General features: G+C 37.3%; 1 protein-coding gene across 5 annotated transcripts in view; it reads right to left on the bottom strand.

Moving 5' to 3' along the window:
• The window catches only part of LOC131930417 (adhesion G protein-coupled receptor L3), a 146107-nt gene extending 140157 nt beyond the window's left edge, over positions 1-5950 (bottom strand). For all 5 annotated transcript variants that reach the window (XM_059286887.1, XM_059286884.1, XM_059286889.1 and 2 more), the window contains exon 1: positions 5538-5950. The gene's annotated coding sequence lies outside the window, so the exon portion shown is untranslated. The remainder of the gene's footprint in view (positions 1-5537) is intronic.
• Between the last annotated feature and the right edge of the window lie 4871 nt (positions 5951-10821).

Here is a 10821-nt window from a genome sequence, read left to right on the forward strand (position 1 = left end):
ATACAATTGTAAATTACAAAAAAAAAAAAAAAAGTATGCGAAGTAAAATACAAACTAAAACACCCCATTAGAAAAAATCCTAATCGTACTTTTGAAACAATCAGACAGAGTTAACGCCCCTTACCTATCCCAGCCTCCCCCCCCCCCCCACCTTATGATTTAGTTCCCCTGACCACCAGCCAGTTCCCCGGCTCTCATCGCGTGCTTTATTAATTAATCAATAATGGCTTTGATTTCACCATTTTTTTTAAAAAACAAAAACTTAAAATTATTTATAGCAGAGATACGGCTTTCAATCGAGAGTTCTAAAAAAAATTAGAAAGGCAAATTTAGTGTAAATATTGTCAGGTTGTTTCTGAAACGATCAGTGCTCTAAACGTAGATCTTGGGGCTTTCGATTTTACACTGTATATACAGCATATATATATATATATATATATATATATATATAAATTTGTGTGTGTGTTATAAAGATATCTTATATACATTTAGAATATTGAATATCCATGTATATATATATATATATATATATATATATATATATATATATATATATATATATATATATATATATATATATATATATATATATATATGCTTATACGTCATGTGTATGTGTTTGTGTGTGTGTGTGTATTGCATAAGGTAAACTATTAACACATCGTAAACCGTGAGATATTGAACCCCCATGTGAGTGCACATAACCAGATCCCCTATTTTACAGCAGACGTTCACATCAGGTTAATATTTCCACAGATTAGACCGAATTAAAACGGACATAAAATATCCGCACAATCCACAGCCGAGTCTGCGCTCAAAAAAAAACAAAAAAAAAAACTGAAAGCACAAAGGAATAACTCAACTTGTTTTTTAACCCACTCCCTCTTTCTCCCCTTTCACTCACTGTCAAACAATGTTATTTCCTTCTAGCCTCCCTCGACATCCCCTCGTGTTCCGCCGCGCCAAAATATTTCCTGTTTTGACAACAGGCATAAGAACACAGTTACATGTGAAATATGATTATTATCATTCTTTTTTTTAATATAAATTAACATGCCCTATAAACACGTGGATTAATCAAATAAGATGGCCAAAAACACCGGATATTCTTGTTGAAATGGCGGCTGGAGAATTCCCTCTTGGGTTCTGCAAACAGGGCGATGACAGACCAGCAATGCTCTAGATTTCTGTAATCGGTTCATCGTCGAAATCGACAACTATATCCTTTTTTTTTTGTTCTCACTCATACGGTTTGCACACATCTTTAATTCCGCCCTCGGCATCACCTCGTCCATATTTCCTTCACCTCCCGGCGCACATCATGTTAAAATACAAAGACTTGTAGAGCGGCAACGAGTTTTAGACCTCGTCCGCTCTTCAATAATCAGCCGCTGCAATTTTTTTTTGCATTCCGCCCCGCCACCACCCCACCTCGGGGGTTCCATTTTTTTTCTCAAATACATTTCTTTGTGTCCGTTCTCCATGTCTCACAAAACACACACCAGCACCGCACATGAGTCCAACAGGAGAAATGGACGTTACATTTTTTTTTAACCTGGGCCGTTGAGTTTGGAGTTTGACCAGACGACACAATGAAAGTGTCCCCAAACATGGTGGGGGGGGGGGGGGTCGTGTTGACAGATCGCGGTCTCATTTTGTTGACAATAGTCGTCAAAATACCGGCACTCGACCAAATCCCGGTTTGTGGTGTGTACGGACAATACTCGTGTCGATATTCCAAAATACTCCAAATATTTATTTCATACTGCCAAAAATAAATATGTAATTCGATTTCAGCCAATAAAATAATACTGGAATAATTTATGTATAATTACATTTTAATGACAATCTTAAAACGGACATCCCGCTCCCGCCTCCCCCCCCCCCCCCCCCCACACACACACACATACACACATTCACAAGATCATTTTATTTATTTTCACTAGCTGAATTTTAGCATGGACTATTCTGGTCTTATCCCTTTTCTCAGTAGCCAGGAATCAAATGTTCATGCAAATATAAATTGAAGCCTACAAATATCAAATCATTAAAGTGCTACACACATTGCCTAAAAAATGGTATTTACATCTTGACCTAATAGTGATGTAAAGTGCTGGGTGCTGCACAAATCGTGGCCTACAAGTGCTGCACACATCATGGCCTACAAGTGCTGCACACATCATGGCCTACAAGTGCTGCACACATCATGGCATATAAATGCTGGGTGCTGCACACATCATGGCCTACAAGTGCTGCACACATCATGGCATATAAATGCTGGGTGCTGCACAAATCGTGGCCTACAAGTGCTGCACACATCATGGCATATAAATGCTGGGTGCTGCACACATCATGGCCTACAAGTGCTGCACACATCATGGCCTACAAGTGCTGCACACATCATGGCCTACAAGTGCTGCACACATCATGGCCTACAAGTGCTGCACACATCATGGCCTACAAGTGCTGCACACATCATGGCCTACAAGTGCTGCACACATCATGGCCTACAAATGCTGCACACATCATGGCCTACAAGTGCTGCACACATCATGACCTAGTTGTGATGTAAAGTGCTGCACACATCATGGCCTACAAATGCTGCACACATCATGGCATACAAGTGCTGCACACATCATGGCCTACAAGTGCTGCACACATCATGGCCTACAAGTGCTGCACACATCATGGCCTACAAGTACTGCACACATCATGGCCTACAAGTGCTGCACACATCATGGCCTACAAATGCTGGTTGTTGCACACATCATGGCCTACAAGTGCTGCACACATCATGGCCTACAAGTGCTGCACACATCACGGCAGTCGATGACGAGCCGTGTTGCACACAAATCAATCGAACCTTTAGCGATAATTTCACGCTAGTTCCATAACATCTATTTTTAGCACCAGTCGGCAGATTATTTCTTCTATACAAACATTGATAAAACCCTCTCTCCACACCCAACTTCACAAACATCGTCGTTGAACCACTAGCATCTATATGTACGCGTATTTCACTTTACTTTTTTATCGTATAAAAGTCAATTAGGCTTAGCTATAAACGTTAATAATTTATTAACTAGATTCATATCATAAAAATGTAGTATCAGTTTATTTACTAGCGCTATATAAAAATTGGTATCTATTTACATGAGCTATAAAAAGTTATATCAAATGATTTAGTGCAGCTATATAACGGTGATATTGTTTGTACAAAAAATATGAAATATTTGTGTACAAGTACAATAAAGACAAAAACTGATTGACTGAAGATACACGCCCCGTATTATCAAACGAAACTGTGCACACGTAACTGATTATTCACATCAGTGACACCACAATTGGTTACACTTGACTGAGCACAACAAAAAGTGCATCAATTACTCGAGCACCAAGTGTTGGCCACAGCTGGTAAATATTAACTGCCGCACAGACACCTGTGACTTCATCAAGCAAGGTCACTTCAGGTAGCCTGGGGAAAACACCTGCACAAGACATCTTGACCTAGTTTTGAACACACAAAATAAATAATGGGAAGATTTTTTTTTTAATTGGTGGTTTGAGTTGGAAGAAAGGGCTAGGGGACAACACCCTCGTAGATTACACACAGGACGTAGATCTATAGTTCGGATCGCTAGAATTTCACACGCTATGACTAGATACACGATAGTTAGACGTGACGTCACAATGCAACGTCACAATACTACGTCACAGCACAACGTCACATTACATAGACACTATATTAGTAGACACACAATGACAACAATACAGTACAGCACAGTCTGCGACTAAATTTAGACACATGAACTGTGTCTACTATATTTAGACACTGTGAACACAAGGCTATGCTAAGACACACTGCACTAAGACACTTTACCAAGACACACTACACTATACTAAGACGACACATTACACTAATACTTAACAAAATACTAAGACATGCTCCACTGAAACAAAACACCCACACATAGATAAGACACTAATCCCACAAACAACTGAGACACATTATACCAAAACACACACGAATGAGACACGCAATACAATAACACACTTTCCGGTAAACAAACAGAGCGTGCTATCTAGCCCCCTCGTGTCAGCACATGTGTTATCTGACTGTCCCGTATTTTGGGGACGTACTGAACCGCCTGTAAACAAAACTTCACCAAACTAAAAACACGACCGAGGACTCGTCGAGAGCTTTATCTAATTCAACACTGACGTACGCCACTGTCGACTAACGCACCGGTTTTAGATTCTAGTACTCTCTCGGCTTTGGTACTGGCTCTATCAGAAAGTCTAAGGTTAGATCTAGATCTAGCCTCTCTAGTTTGGAAAGGAAGAGTTTATATTTAGGTTTCTAGACGTAGTCTGAGAAACAGAAAATTGCAGGGCTTTATAAATTGTAAACGTATATAGATCTCTAGACCTATTAAATAAAAGAGTCTAGATCTAGATCTATATGGTGAGACAAAGTTAAAAACACAACAGATAACGTAGATCTATGTGCTGAAATAACAAGACGTATTCCAATTTTTATTTAATAATAAATAAATAATTAAATGAACATGAAGAAACTAAAACTAGGGATTAAAAATGTTTGTGGCTTACATAAATTGGTTTTAACAGAACATTAAACCACACAAAACCGTTTTTTTCAGGAGATTTACCGTAAATCTCCCGTTTATTCAATATTCAACACTTTCCCCTGGGTAAGGCTTAGCTTACTGATATTTACATGAATTATGCAGGTGTAGGGTTAGATTGTTAACAGAACACGAGCCGCGTGCGAGCAAATTTATTGTTCAGAAAAACTGAGGGAATAGAGGATAGATAACAAAACACAGGATCACAATATTGTTACGTTGTTAAAATCTGAACCGACAACAAATCCAAAATTAAAACAGTTTACTTTTAAACTAGGCCTGTCGACTGCATGCTGGTTTTATAAGCAATGGAATTAACTTACATACGTATAGGCGCACTTATTTTTACTGGTATTCTAGATCTAATCTAGATCTAGATCTATATTGAATATTCTCATTATTCTGGTTCTTTGATATTTTTAAAAATACATCATCAAAGATAGATAAGTTCACAGTTAATTGTATTACTAACTGCTGATTAGTGATTAGGTATTAGATCTAGTTCTAATAATAGGCATAGTCTGGTTAATTAATAATTAATTATAAAACGAATTATTATAATTAACATCACACATTAGTCATTTGGCATATCCTTGTCATAATAATTAATAATTACTTATTAGGGCATTTTACAACGATTGTTCTTATTCAATTTACTCTTAAATATATTTAATTTATATTTAATAGTATTTATTTCATAATACTGATAATCGGGCAAAGCCTTAAGGCTTAAGCCTAAGCCCTAACCTCTTAGAGTAGTCTTAGACTCTTATTATTTCGCATAAATCTATTTAAAATTTAAACTATTTACTATTTTGTATTCAAAATGTAATAAAAACAACAAAATGTAACAAAAACAACACAACATACAAATTACAAATCAACACTGACCTCGAAACCAGTAATCTGTTAGCTGTGTGTCCACTGCGATGGTCAAAATATTATGTAATTAATTAATAGTCCACACACAAAAAACGAAATGTTTATCAGAGTCCCCTGTTGACAAAATGAAAGTATAGCCAAGTTCGGAGCGGCACACCAGGCTAGCAGTCACACAGGTGGAAACCGACGCTAACGGTCACGACACGGCTGAAGAAAACACTGCACAGAAATCCTTGACACAGTTCACATTCAAAAGTTTACGAATCTCTAAGCTGGAGTGTATTCGATCCACCATTCGGTAGAAACTAAACAACCAAACAATGCACACAACTCGCGAGCTGTTGGCCGAGTCGCAGCGAGTTTTTCAATGGGGTGTTTCAACTTCCTACGTCAACATTCAAGGGAGGCTAATCGACCGTCGTTACTTCTGCCGCGACTGTCGTGTGCTGGTTTCACCTTTGTGGGGGATGTCCGGCGGAGGAGTCCATTTTCTCTGCTAGGGGTGGAAGGTTTCGTTTACGTCGCTTAAAATAAATTTTAAAAATTAAAACTAAGCGATAATCTTTTTTTTTTACGACGCCTTTAAGAAAATGTTTATCTGCTGAATGTGAAACAATGTTAAATGTTGATCAAAGTTTTCTAAGAAGCTTATGTTTTTCAAAATTAAACTGTTCTTCATAGCCGTTGACCGTTACCTTATATTTTTTGCCTAAATATTATCTCCATTTTTTTTAAATTTATGTAGGCATCGCTGATCTAGAATCTAGGTCGATTGGCCGAAAAACAATTAACAGAAAAAAATTAAATGAATCGATTGAACAGAAAATACATTTTCGATTACGAAAAAAAAATTCGTTTATTAATTTATTTTTATTTGTTATTTTATTTTATTATATTATTATTTATTTATTTATTTGTAAAAACAAACAGCAAAAACGAATTCTTTCTACTTTTTGAGTGTAGTATTTGTACATTAGGTTTTAATATAAGATTTCATGTCCCAAAAAATGTGTGTTATATCTTTATTAATAGACATGTGTCCCAACACCCCCCTCCCCCAACCTATTTTTGTGTCGTTTAATTTAATCAGCCGCTGTGGTGTCAAGCCTAGAGGTGCAACTGTTTGAATCATTGTGACGACAAATCCATAGTTCGACTCACCCCTTAGCCCCACCCATACCCCTCCTATTTTCTTACGCCAACCCTCATCTTCACCCTCCCCCTTCCCTTCTTACCCCCACCCTCAGCCTCAACCCCACCCCCTTAATACCACCACTACCGTATTCCCCACTTTCTTACCCACCCATCCCCCCCTTTCACTCTCAGCCACTCCCTTAAACCCCAACCCTCAGACTCATTTGCCCACGGGGAATCTCCCAGCCAATTATGTGCAACGATTACAAAGTTGTGACAAATAATTGTCACAATACGATGTGTAACAACATGAGATGAAATGTGACATCATGTATGATTGTTGACTGAGATGTTAAATGATGTCACGGCTTGACAGATCATTACAAAATATGCAACGTGACAGATCATTACAAAATATGCAACGTGACAGATCATTACAAAATATGCATCGTGGCAGATCATTACAAAATATTCAACGTGACAGATCATTAAATCATAAGATGGCGTGACTACATTTGATGTTGTAGCTCACTAAATCTGATGTTGTAGGTAGCTACATCTGATTTTGTAGCTAGCTACATCTGATGTTGTAGCAACTAATCCGATGTTGTAGCTACCTACATTGATGTTGTAGCTGACTCCATCCGATGTTGTAGCTGACTCCATCCGATGTTGTAGCTGACTACATCCGATGCTGTAGCTACCTACATTGATGTTGTAGCTGACTCCATCCGATGTTGTAGCTGACTCCATCCGATGTTGTAGCTGACTACATCCGATGCTGTAGCTACCTACATTGATGTTGTAGCTGACTCCATCCGATGTTGTAGCTGACTCCATCCGATGTTGTAGCTGACTACATCCGATGCTGTAGCTACCTACATTGATGTTGTAGCTGACTCCATCCGATGTTGTAGCTGACTCCATCCGATGTTGTAGCTGACTACATCCGATGCTGTAGCTACCTACATTGATGTTGTAGATGACTACATCTGATGCTGTAGCTGACTACAGCTGATGTTGTACTAACTGTATCTGATGTTGTACTAACTGTATCTGATGTTGTACTAACTGTATCTGATGTTGTACTAACTGTATCTTTTGTTGTACTAACTACATCCGATGTTGTACTAACTACATTTGATGTTGTAGCTACCTACGTCTGATGTTGTAGCTACCTACATCTGATATTGTAGCTGACTACATCTGATATTGTAGCTACCTACATCTGCGTGTTCAGCTGTTCAAACAGCTGTTATCTTCTGCCTACAATAAAACGACACCAGCCTCAGACATCGATATAAACTCATTTTGTTTTTAATTGCAGCAGAAAATTGTAACCTTCTCTTGAGCTTGCTTTATCGGGAAATTTTATATCATTAAAAGGGAATATACGTCCGCGTCATGATTGTGTGCACTATCGAATTCTGGGAGATTTTTAAAATAGAAAGCTTCGATTCTCGAAACTTCTCTTCGTTGTCTGCTCCTGTTCAATAGATGAAAACCTACTCTAATGGTCCGCTCTGTAGACATAAAGTTTTTAAAATAACAGTTTATTCTTTACTAATAAAACATGCTCATATTGCTTTGCATTTTGTGGGTAAAACGTTATAACTGGACATAGCCGATTAACGTAAGCCAGTGTTACCTTTTTGAAGGTACCGAACTCCATAAGATTCATTTGCGCTTTCACGGAACCCTTCTTGATAGTTTTGTTGTCAGGACTGACACATTCTAATAACGAAACGTATGAGTCAAGTGTTTCTTGTCCGCCTGAGACTGACTCAACGAACCCCAAGGGCTCGATTTAACCCTGGTTGAGAACCACTGGTCTAGTGGTAGAGTCTACATTAGTCTACAAGAACGACAAGAAATTTTAATTGTGTGTGTGTAGCGTTGTTCACGAACAAACAAAAATTTTAAGCAAGTAAACTCAACTCAAATATAATGAACAAACGTTTGACTCCGCGTCTTCACCAAAAACAATCATAATATAGGGGAATATATATATATATATATATATATATATATATATATATATATATATATATATATATATATATATATATATATATATATATATATATATATATATATATATATATATATTATATATATATATATATATATATATATATATATATATATATATATATATATATATATATATATATATATATATATATATATATATATATATATGTATGTATAATGTTGGCTCCTGCATACACGAAGATGTATGAGATGAAGATAGCCTCATGTTGTTAATTAATTAAAGACAAGATTATCTGGGTCGATTGATTTGTTTCTAATGACACGTGCTGTTTAGCCCCATGTGGATCTAGGGTCAGCCCTAAGATGAACGAATGTCGTGTATCAATTACCGAATTAGCCAGATTAATCAGAATTAACAGCCGACATCTAGGAAATCGTTAGCCAAGAAAATATTTCATTTGTCAACGTCTCAAAGTTTGGAAAATGTGCAGGAAATATACAGGAACATCACTCCAAGCCGAGAGTTCTGTTTTGGTGGAACGCTTTCTTAACACCCCGCTATCAGTGCAATTGTTTACATATCACTATTTTTATTTACCTCAACCAATCATTCAACTACCAATATGAATAATTATTAATTATATATTTTTAGATATGGTATTAGTTAGACCCCTTTTCGCAGTATAATTATTTGTATGCTTGAGGAATATTAATAGACAACAAGTAAGTTAGAAAATTAATAGATATAAAAATATATTTAAAAAGTTATTTAATAAGTATTATGTTTGTTGCTAGTGTGTGTACGTGCGTAAGTGCGTAAATATATTTATGTGTATGTGCTCAATCTGGATCATGTGTGTATGATATAGAGAGAGTATGTGTTTGTGTGAGAGAGAAAGCCGTGTACTGTGTTAGTGGTTGTCAAGAACGGTCCTTCTCCCACAAGCAAAGACCGCTAAAAAAAAGTTGAGATATTTTTCACGGTTCTCTCCCTTACAAAACTAGACCTCGTCCTTCAACCATTAGCTAAAGCTATCAAACACGATAAATCTTGAGAATAAGGAACACAAAAAAAAAATATAAGCAGAAAACATTTACATCAATACGCTCCGTTAACACATCTACGCTATTCGTCAATATTTGATGACGATCAATAATTATAACGATTTTGCCTGTTTTTTTTATTTGCAAATTTGCAGATGTAGTCATTTAGGCGTTATTGATAGGCTACATGTAGCTGTGTCGGTTCGTGGCTAGGTGTGGGATTATGGTTAACAAGCCGTACTTGATATTTGCTTAATCAATTAAGGTGTTTTATTTTAATTAAAATTAACGATTATGTAAACAGTGCGATGAAAGCACGGAGAAATGCTCGGCTGAGTTTAGATCTCCGTGTAGAAGGTTTGGCTAATTGGAGTGTAAGTATGGAGGGCAGCACAGGTTTAGTAAAGTTGTGGCCGTCCATTCCAACTAGCGTGGTGGCCGTCCAGTCAAATTAGTGTGGTGGCCGTCCAGTCAAATTAGTGTGGTGGCCGTCCAGTCAAATCAGCATAATAAACGTATAGTCTTACAAGTCAGTTGATCGTCCAGTTCTATTAGCGTTGTGGCCGTCCAATCATGCTAGCTTGACCGTCAACTAGTATTGTGGCATCTTATGTGACGGATGCCCAGCTCAATTAGAAATATGCCCAGCCTATCCAGCAAGTTGCTTACCCCAATTACCAATATGCCAATATCATCCGAAGTAGCAATAAACCCAAACCCACTAACACTATGCCCAGCCTAACTACCAATATGCCCATATCATCCCAAGTAGGATATAAAACCCAAACCCTCTAACACTATGCCCAGCACATCTAGCAATATGCCCTTCATACACCCAACATAACCGACAACCCCAGAGAGCAATTAACTCCCCATACATCCGATACAAATCCAACCCTCAGTTTAAAAAAACCTTTTATGTTATTTTCATCTCCTATTTTTATCAGCACGTAACTGTGTTATTTATTTTTCCAAACTTAACCATAGCCAGTTTTAATAACAACGCGTCCCTTGTCATTTTTCCCCCCACATCGCCGTCTGTAATTCAATGTTTTGTTATGTCAACCACTATCCTCCACACCATAACACACACATCGACCGTTAGACTCCGTTGTAACAC

Source organism: Physella acuta, unplaced genomic scaffold, assembly GCF_028476545.2.
Source record: "Physella acuta isolate Inbredline_101_S28 unplaced genomic scaffold, ASM2847654v3 ptg001771l, whole genome shotgun sequence".
In the NCBI taxonomy this organism is placed as follows: domain Eukaryota; kingdom Metazoa; phylum Mollusca; class Gastropoda; family Physidae; genus Physella; species Physella acuta.